The sequence below is a fragment of the Schistocerca americana genome, chromosome 1 (assembly GCF_021461395.2).
Source record: "Schistocerca americana isolate TAMUIC-IGC-003095 chromosome 1, iqSchAmer2.1, whole genome shotgun sequence".
Lineage (NCBI taxonomy): Eukaryota > Metazoa > Arthropoda > Insecta > Orthoptera > Acrididae > Schistocerca > Schistocerca americana.
In genome coordinates, this window is record NC_060119.1 from 771,832,818 (window position 1) to 771,853,877 (window position 21,060).

Below are 21,060 nucleotides of genomic sequence, written 5' to 3' on the forward strand. Positions count from 1 at the left end.
AACATTTCTCCTCGGTGTAGATGGACGGCAAGCACTCTGTTGATAGTCAAGCAAACACGTATATTCATAACGAAAGCGGGAAGGAAACAAGTATACGAAAAGAGGAGCCGAATAGGATAGCACCAAGCACTCACGTGATAACTCTACTATCAGAGAAATTATATACGGCTACGAATAACAAACTGTTAATGAATCGGTCACGGCGGTGAAAATCTTGATATTCTTGTGCAACGCCGAAGGACAGCGACTACTCCTACCACAGACCTTCCCTCGGGAGTTTACAGTTCGTCAGTTCATTCTTTCGTGTGCTTGGAGATGCCTGTACTCTCTGCTCAACCATATTCTGATGGTTCAGAGCGCTTAGGAGGTTAAATTTCAACACCAATGGCGCTCCCCATCCTTCAGCGGTCACTGAGGAGAATGGTGGCCATTTTCCTCACTGCGTCAAAAGTAATGTAAGGTGCAGTGTCTGAATTTCAAAAATCGGTCACAAGGATGTAGAATGCAAGGGGGTGAGGCGTTTAAAATCACATATCGAAATACGATAGGAAGTGGAATGCAAGGTTTTGAGGCGTTTCCAATCACGAATTTGAAATCCAATGTTAGTCCTCTCGCCTCAACACCCTGGTATATAGATCAGATATTTATACAGACTTTCTAAGTGCAGTCTGTTCGAAAAATCTTGGGCGCCATCCCTGAAGTTCTCGTCTTACCACAAGTATCTGTGTCTTGCGTCCTGAAATGAAGCGATTTAGGAAAGAATAACACATCCAATTTAAAGAAAACTAACGTGATCGTGGTCATGGCCCACTGGCAAGAACCATTTGGGATGGAAAAAAAAACATTGTTCGATAAATAATTTCGACGACTCAGACGATGCGTTGAGTTAGTACAAAGATTTCTGAAAAGGCTAAATAAACGGGAGCAAATTACGGAACTTTCCGAGCATATTTTGGATGCTACAAAATAATAATATTTTTATTGATTATCCGATATTATCACAGTAATTTTTGTATACACATATACGGAAGCAAAGTATGTTGTACGTGTTCCCTCACTCTATGTAGCTACATATTTTCCCTTCTGGTGAAGGAGGAAATACACTCTTGGTCTTTAGCACGTAATATACACCAGGAAAGTTTTGATAGTGTACGTAGTGTGCACATTTGCGCGTATGGTCAACAACTGTGAGTGGATTTTACCACGCGTCTACCCGTGTCGGTATCTAAGGCAGGGCGCTGTAACATTCCACCTTTGTCTCATAATACCTAATGTTTAATTCATTACATACACCCACGATGAACGATTTCTGTACTTTACGTAACCGAGTAAGTGCGCCTTTATCGTCTTCGCTTATTGGGAACGCACACAATCGATGTTTCACAATTACTTTCGTGTGAAACTACATCAAAGAGATTGTAAGCCTTTCACTCCTTGTTCTGTTGGTTACGTAATATATACAACTGTGCAGTTTTAACGTTAAAATAAATTGCAATTATATGAAGACGTTTACATAAATTTACTGTTACGTTACTGAAACAGGGAAAGTCGTCTACCGGCACTGCTCAGGGAAACGCATCTGGTAACTTTGGATTACCAGAAGATAATTCCGTGACGTAATTCAGAAAATACTTCTAAGATTCAAACTGACGTCAAACATGTTGACAACGGAAAGGGATGTGGAGGGCGGCGGGAAACTTTCTGCGAATACACAAGTAGAAAGAACTTCAGACGCGGCGAAGGCGAAACTGTACAGTACAATTGAGCGTAAGCTACAAAAAGGCTCGAACAGTCACAAGATAACGAATGAATATGATTGCTGTCAACTTCAGGAGGAAAGAAAAAAGATGTTTTGAAGGCTCCTAAAGATGCTGGCAAATGGCTCGTCACTCTTGCACGTCCTGTTCAGTATTCGTCAGATTGAACATTCACAAGAGATAAACTGCGTGCAAGACCAACTCAGTACGCAGGAGGAAGGATGAAAGGTGGCGAGTGTTGAAGCTTTGATTTGGCTCCTTATTAATGCTCAGATAGCTAAAAATATTTCGCGAAAGAACGAAATACGGGCTCGTGTTACGGTCAGTCAGTAAACTTTAATCTATCGTCACTCTTAATTGCTACAAACTTTTAATTAACTTTTCCCTCGTGGACAACGAGCAGCTTCCAGTCTACACTGCATTCAGATTCTATCTACTCTCCTACAAATCTCTTTCTATCTAAAAATGTCTCAGTGCGCGTTATTTCCTCACCAGGTGTTCTCTGTAGAATACCTACGTTTATTTAACGCAATGATTTATGTCAGCGAGTAAGGTCAGTCAGTGGTAAATCACGGAGTTAAACAGCTCACTGGACAAGACATAACTATCACCTGAGTAGCCAGGGATAAAAGTAAGTCGGCATCCGGCTTGGAAAGAAGTTTAGAACAGTGCTCAGAACACACCTTAACGTAGTACAGTATGCGTAATATGGGGGGAAACGGATTGGCAAAAGACGGTGACTGACTTCGAGATTCCTAAAGGTCAAGTAAGTGGCACAGCTCCTGTTCTTCACGTAAAAGTCGGACGAGAGAGCAAGAGGAGACACCAACAGAGGATCGCAGTGGACTGATAAGGTGTTATACGCCAGGCGAGTCGTGTTTCTATTTGCACGTGGAAAAATAAATGTGTCATGTGATATGGAGGCGATGTGTGATTTTTCACGGATGATATACCTACCTTAGGTAGTAGCCACACACAAAAACATTGAAAAATCAAGATTTGCATTTACCTTTATTCGTAATGCAGGCCGTAGCATTATGAGCCCCGTCCAGCATGAAATATATTCAGGAACAACGACGTAACTTCACAAGATCACAGAGCACCGTAATTTGAACCAAAATGAAAACAAAAATTGGAATCACCGAAGACAAGTAGTCAAACGTTAGCGACGGTATACATAAAATTTGTCCTACCTGCACTAGGACGGGTCGGGGATTGCGCGATTCGTTTCTTGTCAGCTGAGTTCATCTGGACCTCTAATAGTGATCCAGTCTCATGTTTTAGATTTCTCGTAGTTCCACTAACACACTTCTTGCGAAATCAAGGGTAGTCCCTTCCCTGAAGTCAAAACCGAATCTTTCTCTCAACCTTTAGTGTCTACAAAAACTTTTCGCCAATAAGCCGCTGAAATAGTTCACCAAACATTAGGGCAGCAGTACCAGTTAATGGAAGACTTACCACCATACTACATATGCAATCTCAAAATTTATTGTTACTGTAGCATACTAACTGTTAAGACAATCCGGTGCAACTGCCAGCCATAACAATTATCAAAAATGGTTCAAATGGCTCTGAGCACTATGGGACTTAACATCTATGGTCATCAGTCCCCTAGAACTTAGAACTGCTTAAACCTAACTAACCTAAGGACATCACACAACACCCAGTCATCACGAGGCAGAGAAAATCCCTGACCCCGCCGGGAATCGAACCCGGGAACCCGGGCGCGGGAAGCGAGAACGCTACCGCACGACCACGAGCTGCGGACAACAATTATCAATAAAGCCAGCATGTCATCTTTCTCAAAGACGTCGCTATAGCCAATACCCACAGTATGGAAACCTTCTGCAAAGAGATTACAGCCAAATGCAGGAATCTGTCATATGAGGTAAAAGCCATGTTAAAACACAAGTCCGGGCACATCATCCCTCTGGTAATATCGCACAACGGTGTTATCTCAAACCGATCTCTGAGGACTATACGAGAAAAAACTGGTAACTGCAGAACGACTGACGAATATTTTGTCAGGTTCTCGGAGAACATATTAAATTTACTGATAACTTATTCATATCATTTCAGTACATCGATATCATGTAAAAATGAGACAGCTAATACTAATAACAATAATATGCTTAATCTAGGACGATGAGAAAATTATTCCAATATATACCTTAGGTAACTGCACAACACCAAGAAGTTCATACAAATGCTAAGTAATTTTGATCACGCAGCTGTAAGAATGATCTTTTATTCCAAGTAGTTTAGGTCGATCGGCTTCACGGTATTTAAAGGATCATTCATTAGATGCGTTTCATGTGTCTTTTGCGGTAGCTGAGATTTTGGGTGTTCCTCTGTTACAGACTATCCTTTCGGCGCTTCATGAATGTCCTAGGTAGGTGATAAATTTCAAGATACTTGAATAAACTAAAATCCTGAACAACGAACCACATATATGAGTTGTTAATCCGAAGAAGTGGAATGCGCTTCCTATGATACTCTTACTGTTACTGTTACTTTATCGGCTGTTTGTCACTGTCTCTTGAAAATGTGAAGTTGGTATCACGTTATAAATTTACACATATTTAATCAGAAGCGCTTCGTTTCGCTTCATAATGGAGCCTCCAAAATGATTATCATTATAGAAAACAGCGACCACACATTCTGTTCTCGCAATCACTAAACGTTTGACTATTCATACGACACAAAAACGCAAAGCCTGCTTAACAGAAAAATATCGTGAATTATTCTAAAATTAAAAGAATGCCTTTCAACTGTTCAAAATTCGTTGACTGTTTCCCAATAAAATACGTAACACTATTGATTATATAACGAAACAGCCTTCCTTTCAAGGGTGAACATATAGATTAACTTGCTATATATTTAAGTGGAACATTAAAACCTTCTTTTGATACTTATCATGTTATAACTATATTTCGAAACACTCGTGTCGGAACTGAAAATCCACCGCAAGATAGTATTTTAATCGAACCCAGGTGCTCTAAACCAACGGTAGGAGAGAAAGAGTATCATGAGCCTGTGTAGACTTACTTTTATTTCATCGAATGATGCCCCACACACACACTTTCAAATTCTGGTAATGCTACTGCCTGGGCTTTCATTATTAGTATACCACTGGTAACCACAGCAGGAAAGCCTCTGAAAGAGTGTGATATCCATGTTTCCAATGTCGATATTCTTCGCAGTGGAGACCCGGCCTGTTTCCTTAAAAACATGCAGTACTTTCAGAGTACAGAATGCAGCGTAGATGCTTTACACGTGTCTTCATTTCGACATTGTGTTCGTTTCCTTCCTGGTACAAAGTAGTTGTAACGCATTACTGAACATAGCTTTCCTGAAATTTAAGTCACTTTATTCCGTCTTTAGCTTGTTTTTGCACTTCTACTTAGTTTCAGATGTTATAACTCAGTTTTGGAAACAGTGATGTCACTTGAATGTTCCTGTACTCTAATTCTTTCACAAGCATATTCAGTTCGCGAAATTGTTCAATAGGAACCTCGCATTCATGAGAAGAAGACAGGACTCACTCTCCTTTTACATCAGACAAAACATCCAGCCATTCAAGTAAACTTTTCTGTGCCTCACCTGTCTACAACCTGCCAGCTCGACTTTGAGACATAGTGTTTATAATGGCAACTCAGTCATCTGCACTACCATTATCACTAGCACTGGGTCATGTTCTATCATATTTACACCCGACACAGCGCCCGACCACAGAATTTTTCCGCAGTCAATAAGGCAGTCCTGCTTGCAACGAACGAACATAATCTTTGGACATGAAGTGTAACAAACACATATGGATATTGAAACACTGTGGTGATCTTGTCTGTGACTTTTTGTAACCCAAACTTTCTGTAGTTGAACGTCTTTCAGCATCAGACTGTGGATAAAATCCTCGCCTTTCGTCGTTCTAGTTTACCATAGCCATCTCGCTAGGACACAGTTGGCCATTTTACAAGAAAACTTAAAACTGAACAGCAGGATAACAACTAGCCTGTCAAGTGCCTCTATTGCACCGCAGCCGCGTGTTCGTACGACGACGTCATATGCAGGACGACAAATAGCTGACCATGATGCACAGGCCAAAGAGCTCCCTCTAAACACCACGCTGAAATCCAGTTTTCAAAAATTTCATAGTAGTCAAGTAAGTCGACGTGCATTAGCGCTGCCTGTCTTTGTATGTGCTTACTTACCGTTTTAGTTCAACTTAATATGTACTCCATATATCTGAACAGTACTCCAGTAGGCTTATACTGGATCGGTACTGTTTTTCTTACTCAGTCAAGTAATATTTGACAGACCGGTATATTGTAGAGCTCTGAATAAATTCGTGGAGTTACGTAGGACGTCTGTGCAACTGATTGAAGGCAATTTGATTATTGTCATACGCGTTTAGCTTCTTTTATTTGGGAAGCATCATCAGTGGCCTGTAATACATGTTTCCTTTTATACCTTTATTGTATGTATAAAGGAAAACATGTGTTACAGGCCACTGATGATGCTTCCCAAATAAAATAAGCGAAACGCGTATGGCAATAAACAAACAGCCTTCGATTAGTTGCATTGATGGTACATACCTCACGAATTCAAAGCAAGTAAGGGAAAGGCGGAAAAAAGAAAAATGACGACTCTGTTGAAGTATTTGCACAGTCATACGCTGATGGTGGATTGCGCTGCAATGTTACGATGATAACAGAAGCACCCTGCTTTCGACATTGCCAGCTACGAGTTCCCCGTCCCACGTAAAAGAGAGCTTTAAGCAGTTCCCAGAGGCTCAAACAACAGCATGTCAATTCATGGCCTCTCGACAAAAGGCTTCGTAAACACACATAAGCTGCATACGTCGATACCGGCAAGGATTCTACCTTCCCCAGTTAGTGGACAAACGCGAAAGAGTTTATCACGCTGCTTATTCCCAAAGAAAATAACACTCACATAAAAACTGCTCCGTTTTACTGCAGCGCTGGCGTCTCTGTCCCTGTACCTGCTACCTGTCTAGACATCTTTGGTTGCTCCGACTGCGCAGTATGTGACCTGGCGTTGCAGTTAGTCATTTCGAAAAGCAGTTACATTTAGCTAAGAGGTTCCAGAATAACAGCTTAGTTTCTGAATAAAGAAAATGCATGTAGTGGTTCTCGGAGCGTCGTTCGTGGAATGAGGAAGATATTCATCATTATCGTCACCATCATCATCATCATCATCATTATCATCATCATTACTAGTAGTTTTCTGCCTCCTGCCAGGTCCAAATGGTGACTCTTCTTCAGATTCCGAGGAAACATTTACGGTAACAAGGCAGAGAAATCCCATATAACGTAGACAACACGACGGATCTTTTTCTTAGATTACACTGAGCGAGGTGGCGCAGTCGTTACCACACTGGACTCGCATTCGGGAGGACGACGGTTCAAATCCGCGGCGGCCATCCTTATTTAAGTTTTCCGTGAGTTCCCTAAATCGCTTTAGGCAAATTCTGGGATGGATGCTTTGAAGGGGCACAGTCGACTTCCTTCCCCATCTTTCCCTAATCCAATAGGATCGATGACCTCGCTGTTTTGTCCCCTCCCGCGAATCAACCAACCATCTTAAATTACAGAATAGAGTTAATTGGTACCTCGCTAACAGACACATGTAATCTTTACTGAAAATTTAATAATGTTGTGGTCGTCCCTGAATAGAATATGCAGGGCAGGAAGCGGAAGCCTTCTTCTGAAAGATTCTGCAAAATGGTTTAAAATTTGCACTTTATCATGTGGCACAGACATCACCTGTGGAACGGAGTGTGGTAATAACAATGGCCTGATAGTGTACAAGTAATTTCTTCGTAATTATAATCAAGGGAAAGTATTGAATACCTTTGCGAATTTCAGGTGGAGCTGTAGATCTCCATGCAACTGGCTGAGTCAACCGCTTCTCATGTCAGTGGAGTGGAAAGGCATAACTCTCCAATAGGACAGTCTGAGTAAAATTTATTTGTTCTCTCATCATGATAATTTTATAAACATTCATTTTCCCACATGTATGTTGTTCTGTAGTACTTTCGTGGTTTTATACAAATTTGAATGGTTCTGACAGAGAAGCGGATGGAACATTGCGTATTTTCGTACAAAAATGCTAAAAGAGTTAAAAAAAACTGTAGTTTCCATGACTCATAGTGTTGACGCACGGCACGTAGCCTTCTTACTACTATGACCAAATGAGAGGGCAAATAACAAGCAAGTCACGATGATGCTGTCCAAAAAGTTCTTTCTATAGCTAAGAGAATGGAGGATATTTTGAGTATTTTTTGCGGTTTTAGAAGACATCATCATTGTGGTCCTCCAGAATAACACTTCAAAACAAGTGATAAAGCACTATCACAAACTAAACTCATGCTCATAAATTAAGGATAATTGCAGAATGTGGTGCCACGCAACGTGGCACTACACAAAACTGCCTTAATAGCATAGGCACATAAGGAACACACACGACACAGATCTGTTAAGTCCACGGTACTGGTGATAAGCTGACAAAACCATCCCGAAAGACATGTGCTACAAGACGCCACTGTTTCCTGCGCATGTACACCAACATCAATATGGGATATGATCATCACGCACACGTAGGCCTACACAGGCCGCACAACGGGTTAGCATACTCTGGATCAGGTGGTCGAGCAGCTGCTGGGGTATAGCCTCCCATTCTTGCACCAGTGCTTGTCGGGACTCCTAAAGTGTCCTAGGGGTTTGAAGACGTGCAGCGATACGTCGACCGAGAGCATCCTAGACGTGCTCGATGGGGTTTAGGTCTGGAGAACAGGCAGCCCACTCCATTCGCCTGATATCTTCTGTTTCAAGGTGCGCCTCCACGATGGCAGCTCGGTGGGGACGTGCTTTCTCATCCATCAGGAGGAAGGGGGGACCCACTACATCTCTCAAAAGGCGGACATACTGGTGCAAAATGACATCCCGATACACCTGACATGTTACATTTCCTCTGTCAAAGACATGCAGGGGTGTACGTGCACCAATCATAATCCCATCCCACACCATCAAACCACGACCTCCATACATGGTCCTTTCAAGGACATTAAGGGGTTGTTATCCGGTTTCTTGTTCAACCATACCTGGACTCGTTCGTGAACATAACCTGGGACCACTGTTCCAATGACCATGTACTGTGTTCTTGACACCAGGCTTTGCGGGCTCTCCTGTGACCAGGGGTCAGTGGACTGCACCTTGCAGGTCTCCGGGCGAATAAACCATGCTTTTTCAGTCGTCTGTAAACTGTGTCTGGAGACAACAGTTCCAGTGGCTGCGGTAAGGTCCCGAGCAAGGCTACCTGCAGTACTCCGTAGCCGTCTACGGGCACTGATGGTGAGATAACGGACTTCTTGTGGTGTTGTACACTGTGGACGTCCCGTACTGCCGGCCGGTGTGGCCGTGCGGTTAAAGGCGCTTCAGTCTGGCACCGCGTGACCGCTACGGTCGCAGGTTCGAATCCTGCCTCGGGCATGGATGTGTGTGATGTCCTTAGGTTTAATTAGTTCTCAGTTCTAGGCGACTGATGACCTCAGAAGTTAAGTCGCATAGTGCTCAGAGCCATTTTTTCGTCCCGTACTGTAGCACCTGGACACGTTTCCTGTCTAATGGAATCGTTGCCATAATCTTGAGATCCCACTTTGTGGCACACGGAGGGCCCGTGCTACGACCTGCTATGTTTGACCAGCCTACGCCTCATAACGTCATCTTGGAGCCATTTTCAACACACACTCACCATTGGCACGTCTGAAAACGTCTGCACACTTACTCGCTGCATCGTACTCTGACATGCACCAACATATCTCTGCTTATGTGGACTGCTGCCAGCGCCAACGTGCGACGACCGCAGGTCAAATGCACCGTATAGTCATACCCTGAGGTGATTTTAACCCGCAAACCGCCAACCAGAACGTTGTTTCACCATGTATCAGCATTATCCTTAATTTATGAGCATGAGTGTACAATTAGCGCACGAATGCAATGCAATAATATGTTTCTGTTACAGCAAGAAATTTATATCAGACGAAACTGAACGAGCTGGATTGATATTCAAGAGAATTCAGATTTTGATTTTTGTGATTTTTCTAACTCCCTTAAGAAGTATGCTCGGTGGTCTCTCTAACAGGGCATGGTCGATTTCCATCCCTATCCTTCTCCAGCCAGAGATCGTGTTTAGTCCCCAACGACCACATCGTCGCAGGAACCAAAACCTAATATTCGTTCCTTATTTCATACCAGAGGAATGGCGTGGGTTTGAAGGTGCGATATGGCATGGGGCATCCTCCACAGTTTCGCCTATTGCTAACTGACAGCAACAAATGCTACGGTTAGGAGCGCACGACCGTACACTTCCTACAATATATTCGTACAGAGATAGACAGAAGACTAGCCTTCCTCCTGACCAAAAGATACCGCTGCATCTCACGGCTTGCCAGATGCACAAACATGACGTCAACTACGAAATGTGATGCATACCGTCACCTGGCAACTGATTAAAAGTACTCGGGAAAATTCAGTGTTGGTGACTCGAACGTGTAAAGCAAAACATTGAAAACATACCAAAAGACATCTCTGGTTTGATTCTATGATATAATGTTCTGCTGGGAGCCTCTTGGCGGCAACTTAATTTTATTAAGCTGAAATTATGTTTATTTGCAGCAGGACACAGTTTTATGCTTTTCGACGATTCCCTCAAACTTCTGCAGTTTATTTGCCTTTTCTTGTTCCTGCAGAATGCGGATAAGGGCTTACCGAAAACGCCATGCCCAAACTGAACACTTTTTTATCAACGGAGGCTCTGTGATATGGGAAAACTACGTACAGAAAACTGGTTGCTCCATCATTACAAATGATACAGATACAGTCTGGCAGCTGGAGAAGCGTCATGGCAATGTCCCAAGTATTTACATCATAAGACTGACGTAGTTCCCCTTTGTATATAGGAAGAGTCCACAGGAAAATTTGCTACGAAATACACAAATTCTTTCACATTATCACAGCGCTTAATGCAGAGGCGACTGCTGACTCCCAACATACGTTAATACTATGTAACGCTTAGAAACATATAAAAAGACACGAAACCGTTTGACTATATGATCGGCGACCAGTCTTTGTAATCCGTTACCCAATGGCAGACAAGTAACTTTGAACTGCAGAGAACTGACGCAGATGTAGCGTTCATGGATTCCCGAGCGACTTTAAGGTGGTACGATCGATCACCAATCTAGTCGCGGGAATGCAGAAGTTAGAGAATAAAATTCATCAGACGAATGCTAAGGAAATGTAACTCGCACATAATGCAAATCGCTTATGAAACCCCATTTTGAGCAACTCCTCTGAAGTTTGCATTGCGAGGTTGGATTAACGGAATTCTCAACTGGTTTATTTACTTAACGCGAGAAAGCATGGAAAACGTTCAACAAACGTCCGTGGGAGACCCTGCAAGAAAGGCGATTTGGATGACGAAGAACCTGGCTTTGAAACTTCCAGAAATCCTCGTTTCCCATACGACGGAAGGAACACATTATTTACCCCAACATTCAATCCCACGAAATGACCAAAACAGTAGAAATTCGGAGTTAACACCGAGGGATTTCAATAATCTTTCTTCCCGCGTACCATTTGTCAATGGAATAGGAAGGGGTAAAAACTACAGTAATGTACTCCACCATATAAAAAATGGGTCAAATGGCTCTGAGCACTATGGGACTTAACATCTGTGGTCATCAGTCCCCTAGAACTTAGAACTACTTAAACCTAACTAACCTAAGGACATCACACACATCCATGCCCGAGGCAGGATTCGAACCTGCGACCGTAGCAGTCGCGCGGTTCCGGACTGCGCGCCTAGAACCGCTATACCACCGCGGCCGGCTCCACCATATACAGGGTGGTCCATTGATAGTGACCGGGCCAAATATCTCACGAAATAAGCATCAAACGAAAAACTACAAAGAACGCAACTTGTCTAGCTTGAAGGGGGAAACCAGATGGCGCTATGGTTGGCCCGCTAGATGGCGCTGCCATAGGTCAAACGGATATCAACTGCGTTGTTTTTTTTTTAAATAGGAACCCCCATTTTTATTACATATTCGTATAGTACGTAAAGAAATATGAATGTTTTAGTTGGACCACTTTTTCCGCTTTGTGATAGATGGCGCTGTAACAGTCACAAACGTATAAGTACGTGGTATCACGTAACATCCCGTCAGTGAGGACGGTATTTGCTTCGTGATACATTACCCGTGTTAAAACGGACAGTTTGCCTACCCCTGTGAACCACGGACATTGCCGTTGGTGGGGAGGCTTGCGTGCCTCAGCGATACAGATGGCCGTACCGTAGGTGCAACCACAACGGAGGGGTATCTGTTGAGAGGCCAGACAAATGTGTGGTTCCTGAAGAGGGGCAGCAGCCTTTTCAGTAGTTGCAGGGGCAACAGTCTGGATGATTGACTGATCTGGCCTTGCAACACTAACCAAGACGGCCTTGCTGTGCTGGTACTGCGAACGGCTGAAAGCAAGGGGAAACTACAGCCGTAATTTTTCCCGAGGGCATGCAGCCTTACTGTATGGTTAAATAATGATGGCGTCCTCTTGGGTAAAATATTCCGGAGGTAAAATAGTCCCCCATTCGGATCTCCGGGCGGGGACTACTGAGGAGGACGTCGTTATCAGGAGAAAGAAAACTGGCGTTTTACGGATCGGAGCGTGGAATGTCAGATCCCTTAATCGGGCAGATAGGTTAGAAAATTTAAAGAGGGAAATGGATAGGTTGAAGTTAGATATAGTGGGAATTAGTGAAGTTCGGTGGCAGGAGGAACAAGACTTTTGGTCAGGTGAATACAGGGTTATAAATACAAAATCAAATAGGGGTAATGCAGGAGCAGGTTTAATAATGAATAAAAAAATAGGAGTGCGGGTAAGCTACTACCAACAGCATAGTGAACGCATTATTGTGGCCAAGATAAACACGAAGCCCACACCTACTACAGTAGTACAAGTTTATATGCCAACTAGCTCTGCAGATGATGGAGAAATTGATGAAATGTATGATGAGATAAAAGAAATTATTCAGGTAGTGAAGGAAGACGAAAATTTAATAGTCATGGGTGACTGGAATTCGAGAGTAGGAAAAGGGAGAGAAGGAAACATAGTAGGTGAATATGGATTGGGGCTAAGAAATGAAAGAGGAAGCCGCCTGGTAGAATTGTGCACAGAGCATAATTTAATCATAGCTAACACTTGGTGTAAGAATCATAAAAGAAGGTTGTATAGATGGAAGAATCCTGGAGATACTAGAAGGTATCAGATAGATTATATAATGGTAAGCCAGAGATTTAGGAACCAGGTTTTAAATTGTAAGACATTTCTAGGGGCAGATGTGGACTCTGACCACAATCTGTTGGTTATGAGCTGTAGATTAAAATTGAAGAAACTTCAAAATGGTGGAAATTTAAGGAGATGGGACCTGGATAAACTGAAGAAACCAGAGGTTGTACAGAGTTTCAGGGAGAGCATAAGGGAACAATTTACAGGAATGGGGGAAAGAAATACAGTAGAAGAAGAATGGGTAGCTCTGAGGGATGAAGTAGTGAAGGCACCAGAGGATCAAGTAGGTAAAAAGACGAGGGCTAGTAGAAATCCTTGGGTAACAGAAGAAATATTGAATTTAATTGATGAAAGGAGAAAATATAAAAATGCAATAAATGAAGCAGGCAAAAAGGAATACAAACGTTTCAAAAATGAGATCGACAGGAAGTGCAAAATGGCTAAGCAGGCATGGCTAGAGGACAAATGTAAGGATGTAGAGGCTTATCTCACTAGGGGTAAGATAGATACTGCCTACAGGAAAATTAAAGAGACCTTTCGAGAAAAGAGAACCACTTGCACGAATATCAAGAGCTCAGATGGAAACCCAGTTCTAAGCAAAGAAGGGAAAGCAGAAAGGTGGAAGGAGTATATAGAGGGTCTATACGAGGGCGATGTACTTGAGGACAGTATTATGGAAATGGAAGAGGATGTAGATGAAGATGAAATGGGGGATATGATACTGCGTGAAGAGTTTGACAGAGCACTGAAAGACCTGAATCGAAACCAGGCCCCGGGAGTAGACAACATACCATTAGAACTACTGACGGCCTTGGGAGAGCCAGTCCTGACAAAACTCTACCATCTGGTGAGCAAGATGTACGAGACAGGCGAAATACCCACAGACTTCAAGAAGAATATAATAATTCCAATCCCAAAGAAAGCAGGTGTTGACAGATGTGAAAATTACCGAACTATCAGTTTAATAAGCCATAGCTGCAAAATACGAGGGTCAGTCAAAAAGTAATGCCTCCTATTTTTTTTTCTACGTTTAATTGTCAGGAAATTTAAATGCAATTACATAGGTTGAAAACCACAACATTGAGGATCATTTTGTCATTTTTCTATGTAATCTCCGCCCATCTCTACAGTTTTGGTCCATCTTTGAACAAGGGCATGTATCCCAGCACGGTAAAAATCACAGCTCTGCTTCCTAAGCCATTGACGCACGGATGTTTTGACGGCCTCCTCATCTTCAAAATGAATCCCACGATGAGCTTCTTTTAGTGGCCCGAACAGATGGAAGTCTGATGGTGCCAGGTCAGGGCTGTATGGGGGATGAGGCAAAACTTCCCATCCAATTTTGACAATCTCGTCAGAGGTGTGACGACTGGTGTGTGGTCTTGCATTGTCATGCAAAAGAAGAACATCTGCCATTGATTTTGTTGGGCGAACTCGCTGAAGACGTGCTTTAAGTTTGTTGAGGGTTGTGACGTATTGAACAGAATTTATTGTGCATCCCTGCTCCAAAAAATCAACCAGAATCACACCCTCTGTATCCCAGAAAACTGTTGCCATAACTTTCCCTGCCGATCGCACAGTTTTGAATTTTTTCTTCCTCGGCGAGCTTGTGTGACGCCACTCCATTGACTGCCTCTTTGATTCGGGTTCCAAAAAATGCACCCATGTTTCGTCCCCGGTCACAATTTTTTTCAGAAACTCATCTCCCTCCAAACGGAAGCGCTGCAAGTGTTGGGAGGCTATTGTTTTCCTTGCCTCTTTATTCTGATCGGTTAACATTCTTGGAACCCACCGTGCACAAACTTTTGAGTACCCCAATTGTTTAATAATCGTGATCACACTGCCTTTACTAAGAGAAATAATGCGACACACTTCATCTGCAGTCACCCAACGGTCACCACGAATGATGTCATCAACTTGCTGAATGTTGTGTGGAGTCACCGCACTCACCGGCCTGCCGCTCCGCTTTTCGTCAGTGAACGGTGTTTGCCCTTCAGCTTCCTTACGACGACGAACCCATCGTCTAACAGTGCTGACATCCACTGTCACAACACCATACACCTTCTTCAGTCTTTCATGAATGCGTATGGGCGTTTCACCTTCTGCATTCAAGAATTCAATCACACAACGCTGTCTCAAACGAACATCGATGTCGGCCATCTTACAAACTTCTGCTGTGCTGCCACCTGTTGACACAGAAAGTTACTACTGCAGTGGATTGCAGAAGAAGGTTTGAGGAATGGCGCCAAATTCAAATTTTTCACTTAACTTAATTTCTTTAAGTAGAAAAAAAATGGGAGGCATTACTTTTTGACCGACCCTCGTACTAACGCGAATTCTTTACAGACGACCTCGGGGAAGATCAGTTTGGATTCCGTAGAAATATTGGAACACGTGAGGCAATACCGACCCTACGACTTATCTTAGAAGCTAGATTAAGCAAAGGCAAACCTACGTTTCTAGCATTTGTAGACTTAGAGAAAGCGTTTGACATTGTTGACTGAAATACTCTCTTTCAAATTCTGAAGGTGGCAGGGGTAAAATACTGGGAGCGAAAGGCTATTTACAATTTGTACAGAAACCAGATGGCAGTTATAAGAGTTGAGGGGCATGAAAGGGAAGCAGTGGTTGGGAAGAAGGGAGTGAGACAGGGTTGTAACCTCTCCCCGATGTTATTCAATCTGTATATTGAGCAAGCAGTAAAGGAAACAAAAGAAAAATTCGGAGTAGGTATTAAAGTCCATGGAGAAGAATAAAAACGTTGAGGTTCGCCGATGACATTGTAATTCTGTCAGAGACTGCAAAGGACTTGGAAGAGCCGTTGAGCGGAATGGACAGTGTCTTGAAAGGAGGATATAAGATGAACATCAACAAAAGCAAAACGAGGATAATGGAATGTAGTCGAATTAAGTCGGGTGATGCTGAGGGAATTAGATTAGGAAATGAGACACTTAAAGTAGTAAAGGAATTTTGCTATTTGGGGAGCAAAATAACTGATGATGGTCGAAGTAGAGAGGATATAAAACGTAGACTGGCAACGGCAAGGAAAGCGTTTCTGAAAAAGAGAAATTTGTTAACATCGAGTATAGATTTCAGTGTCAGGAAGTCAATTCTGAAAGTATTTGTATGGAGTGCAGCCATGTACGGAAGTGAAACGTGGACGATAAATAGTTTGGACAAGAAGAGAATAGAAGCTTTCGAAATGTGGTGGTACAGAAGAATGCTGACGATTAGATGGGTAGATCACGTAACTAATGATGAAGTAGTGAATAGGATTGGGGAGAAGAGAAGTTTGTGGCACAACTTGACTAGAAGAAGGGATCGGTGAGTAGGACATGTGTTGAGGCATCAAGGTATCACCAATTTAGTATTGGAGGGCAGCGTGGAGGGTAAAAATCGTAGAGGGAGACCAAGAGATGAATACACTAAACAGATTCAGAAGGATGTAGGTTCCAGTAAGTACTGGGAGATGAAGAAGCTTGCACAGGATAGAGTAGCATGGAGAGCTGCATCAAACCAGTCCCAGAACTGAAGACAACAACAACAACAACAACAACAAAATGGACTGTTTACCAATTTCGGAAAAGGTCGATATCGTGATGTATGGATGGCTATTGTGATCAAAATGCTCAGCGGGCGTGTGCTATATATGCTGTTCGGTATCTTGGACGACATCATCGAAGTGTCCGGACCGTTCGCCGGATAGTTACGTTATTTAAGGAAACAGGAAGAGTTCAGCCGCATGTGAAACGTCAACCAAGACCTGCAACAAATGATGATGCCCAAGCAGGTGTTTTTGCTGCTGTCGCGGCTAATCCGCACATCAGTAGCAGACAAATTGCGCGTGAATCGGAAATCTCAAAAACGTCAGTGTTGAGAATTCTACATCAACATCGATTGCACCCGTGCCATATTTCTATGCACCAGGAATTGCATGGCGACGACTTTGAACGTCGTGTACAGTTCTGCCACTGGGCACAAGAGAAATTACGGGACGATGACAGATTTTTTGCACGCGTTCTATTTAGCGTCGAAGCATCATTCACCAACAGCGGTAACGTAAACCGGCATAATATGCACTATTGGGCAACGGAAAATCCACGATGGCTGCGACAAGTGGAACATCAGCGACCTTGGCGGGTGGTACGGTGCGGCATTATGGGAGGAAGGATAATTGGCCCCCATTTTATCGATGGCAATCTAAATGGTGCAATGTATGCTGATTTCCCACGTAATGTTCTAATGTTACTGCAACATGTTTCACTGCATGACAGAATGGCGATGTACTTCCAACATGATGGATGTCGGCACATAGCTCCTGTGAGGTTGAAGCGGTATTGAATAGCGTATTTCATGACAGGTGAATTGGTCGTCGAGACACCATACCATGGCCCGCACGTTCACCGGACCTGACGTCCCCGGATTTATTTCTGTGAGGAAAGTTGAAGGATAGTTGCTATCGTGATCCACCGACAACGCCTGACAACATGCGTCAGCGCATTGTCAATGCATGTGCGAACATTACGGAAGGCGGACTACTCGCTGTTGAGAGGAATGTCGCTACACGTATTGGCAAATGCATTGAGGTCACGGACATCATTTTGAGCATTTATTGCATTAATCTGGTATTTACAGGCGATCACGCTGTAACAGCATGCGTTCTCAGAAATGATAAGTTCACAAAGGTTAATGTATCAGATTAGAACAACCGAAATAAAATGTTCAAACGTACCTACGTTCTGTATTTTAATTTAAAAAAACCTAATTGTTCGTCTAAAATTGAGGCATACGTTTGTGACTATTACAGCGGCATCTATCACAAAGCGAAAAAAGTGGTCCAACTAAAACTTTCATATTTCTTTACGTACTACACGAATATGTAATAAAAAATGGGGGTTCCTATTTAAAAAAACGCAATTGATATCCGTTTGACCTATGGCAGCACCATCAAGCGGGCCAACCATAGCGTCATCTAGTTTCCCCCTTCAAGCTAGACAAGTTTCGTTCTTTGTAGTTTTTTCGTTTGACGCTTATTTCGTGAGATATTTGGCCCGGTCACGATCAGTGGACCATCCTGTATATAATCCAGTGGCTTGGGGAGCACAGACGCCGATGGTTAGTGTGCGTATTGAGTTAGTAGTGCTTCTTGTATATTTGTACCAAACTGAGAAATGCAATGTGAATAATGTAAAAATAAATGGCTTTTTCAACGTGACGCTGACACATTGAAGGTACTGTGCCTTTATTTCCCTTTGTACAGTCACAGCTATTTTTCCTTGTACGTTAGTTAATTGATTGGGACTGGCAAATAATGTATCAGCACGCTTCTGTTCAACAGAAACACCGTTTACTGGAGCACAATTTCAATATAGTTGGGACACAAGGGCCTCGGCAGCGCGTTGTGAAGCAAGTCATCATAAAAGTACACTGGAAATTTATAAGCGGATGTTGTTCTAAATATGTGCAGTGGGTCACAGTTGATTTCGATTTCAAGATAGTTTGGACACAGGGGCCTCGACAGCGCGTTGTGAAGCAAGTCATAATGAAGTACACTGGAAATTCATAAGCGGATGTTGATCTAAATATGTGCAGTGCGTCACAGTTGATTCGATTTCGAAGAGAGGTAACAATTAGGAATGTGGAGTTACTTCGTACAGAGGAGCTGTCTTGTTTGTGCTATATATGGAGAACGAACAGAGAAGCAGCAACGTGACCGGCGTACTGTTGTCGCCACGAGAGGCGTGGCTTGGAGGAAACTGCGGAGGAGGAAGGTCGCTTGGCGTCCCCAGCATTAACTTTCACTGGTAGTATGACAGGCACGGGTATCCGATGACGCGCGAAACGAGGCAGAAATCCAGGTCAGCGTGAGCGCCAGGAGGCGGTATGACATTGGCACTATTGGCCGCGTGACCCCGATTCCGGCGGCTAGCGGCGGCGGCGGCGAGCGCCTGCAGCAGCTCGGCGTCAGCGCCTGCCCCCTCCAGCGGGCCGGCAGCCGCCCCTCCCCCTGCGGCGCCCCCTCCCACTGCCAGAGGCCGGACGCCGCTGCGCCTGGCGACAGCGCCGCGTCGTGACCTACTTACTGCCTGCGCCTGTGCCTGCCGTCCGCACCAGACACCCAGCCAGCGTGCCAGCCAAGCGCTTTCGCTGGACGCTCACTCTCGTTGGGAACTTAGCTGGCTTGCGGAAACACTGTCGCTCTGGCGTCAGCTTGCTGGGCGAATCATCGTGCTGTCAGCTCTTTATTCAGACCAGCTAATAACGCTGGCCTGCTTTTCAGCAGAAGTCTAACTCGTCACACACTACTCCTCGTTTTAGACGAAAAGAAGGAGGGAAGATTACAATTTTAACGTCTCGTTCGCTACTTCAACCCTACTTCTCTCGATTTTGATTCCACACTCTTTTAACAACTTACCCAAATCGCTCGTTTTACGCGACTCAGAAACGAATGAAAGAAATGAACAGACCGCGTAACCATCTACTACACACACTGTTTGTAAAATGGGCAATACGATTGGCAGTTTATAAGCACTGCACAACACACGAGAGATAGTTGCAAAGTTTTAATTATTACGTCGAAAAAATGTAGTTACGTAACTAATTTTTTGTTTGCTTGCACGTGCCTATAGGCCTAATCACTCTTTCCTGTGTCACTAGCACCAGTTTCAGGTATGTTGACTACATCAACACATTTTGAATATTTTTACTGATCTGCGAGCTTTATTCATTTTTTTACATTACAAACGTTAACTGTATGCGGAAAATATGTGAACAGTTTTAAAACAGAATGATCTGCATTACAATACACCGAAATACTGAAGTTACTAACTAGTACGAAGGCCACGACATAAAATGAGAAGCCATTACGTATCGCCTCTAAAGTCAGTACTTATTACCTTTCCATCGCTACCGATGATACACTTTTTTAATAGGCTTAACTGCCAAATAAATTATACCGCAAATGAAGATAACAAATAAGGTGCACGCTGTCCGGTCCATCGACCTACACGGCAGCATGTCTGCATTTATAGTGTTGCATGAATGTCTAGACAGGAACCAGCACTGAGAGATGAACGACACTGCATGTCATTCGAAATACTCATTTGAAGTTTATAAGGTACGAGTAACCACCAAATCTTTAAGGAATCGAGCTACCATGTGTAAAACAGCTTCAACCTTCTGATTAGTCTACGAATCAGTTAAGGTGTTAAACACGACTTTAAGCATGCAAGCGAGAAAACGCTTAGAAAAGGTTTGAAATTATGTGTAAAGCTTGTGGCAAATCACTAAGTACGCTGACTCAAATACTGGATGAATATAGTATGTATATTTGCGCGCCGTGAAGTCCATTTTCTCAACCTAACATTACACCTATTAATGTGTACATCTTGAGAAAGCATTTTAAATTTTTACATTCGGACAATTTTTATGTGACATACTGAAAATCAAATTTCTGTTGCTCTTGGAAGTCGTCAGATAGGCAACCAGCAACTGAAACCGTGTACCATGAACGGTTTAGCCTTTAAGTAATATAGATAGCGACGAGATACAGCAACCTTGTATTTTACTGCATGATGATGCACAGAACATAATGCTCGTTAGAGCAGAATCCACGTAGCGGGCGAGGTGCTACGTCTACGTCTATATGACTACTCTGCATTGCACACGGAAGTGCTGGGCACAGGATTCATCGAACCACCTTCAGACTATTTCTCAACCGTACCAAACAGGAACAGCGCGCGGGGAAAGCTAGCATTTTACTCCCGTGTGGATTCTGATCTCCCTTACTTTATTACGATGATAATTTCTGCCTACGTAGGTGAGTGTCAACAAGTTATTTTCGGATTCGGAGGAAAAAGATGGTGAGTAAAATTTCGTCAAAAAATCTCGCCCAACGAAAAATGCCTTTGTTGTAATGATTCACAACACATCTCGCG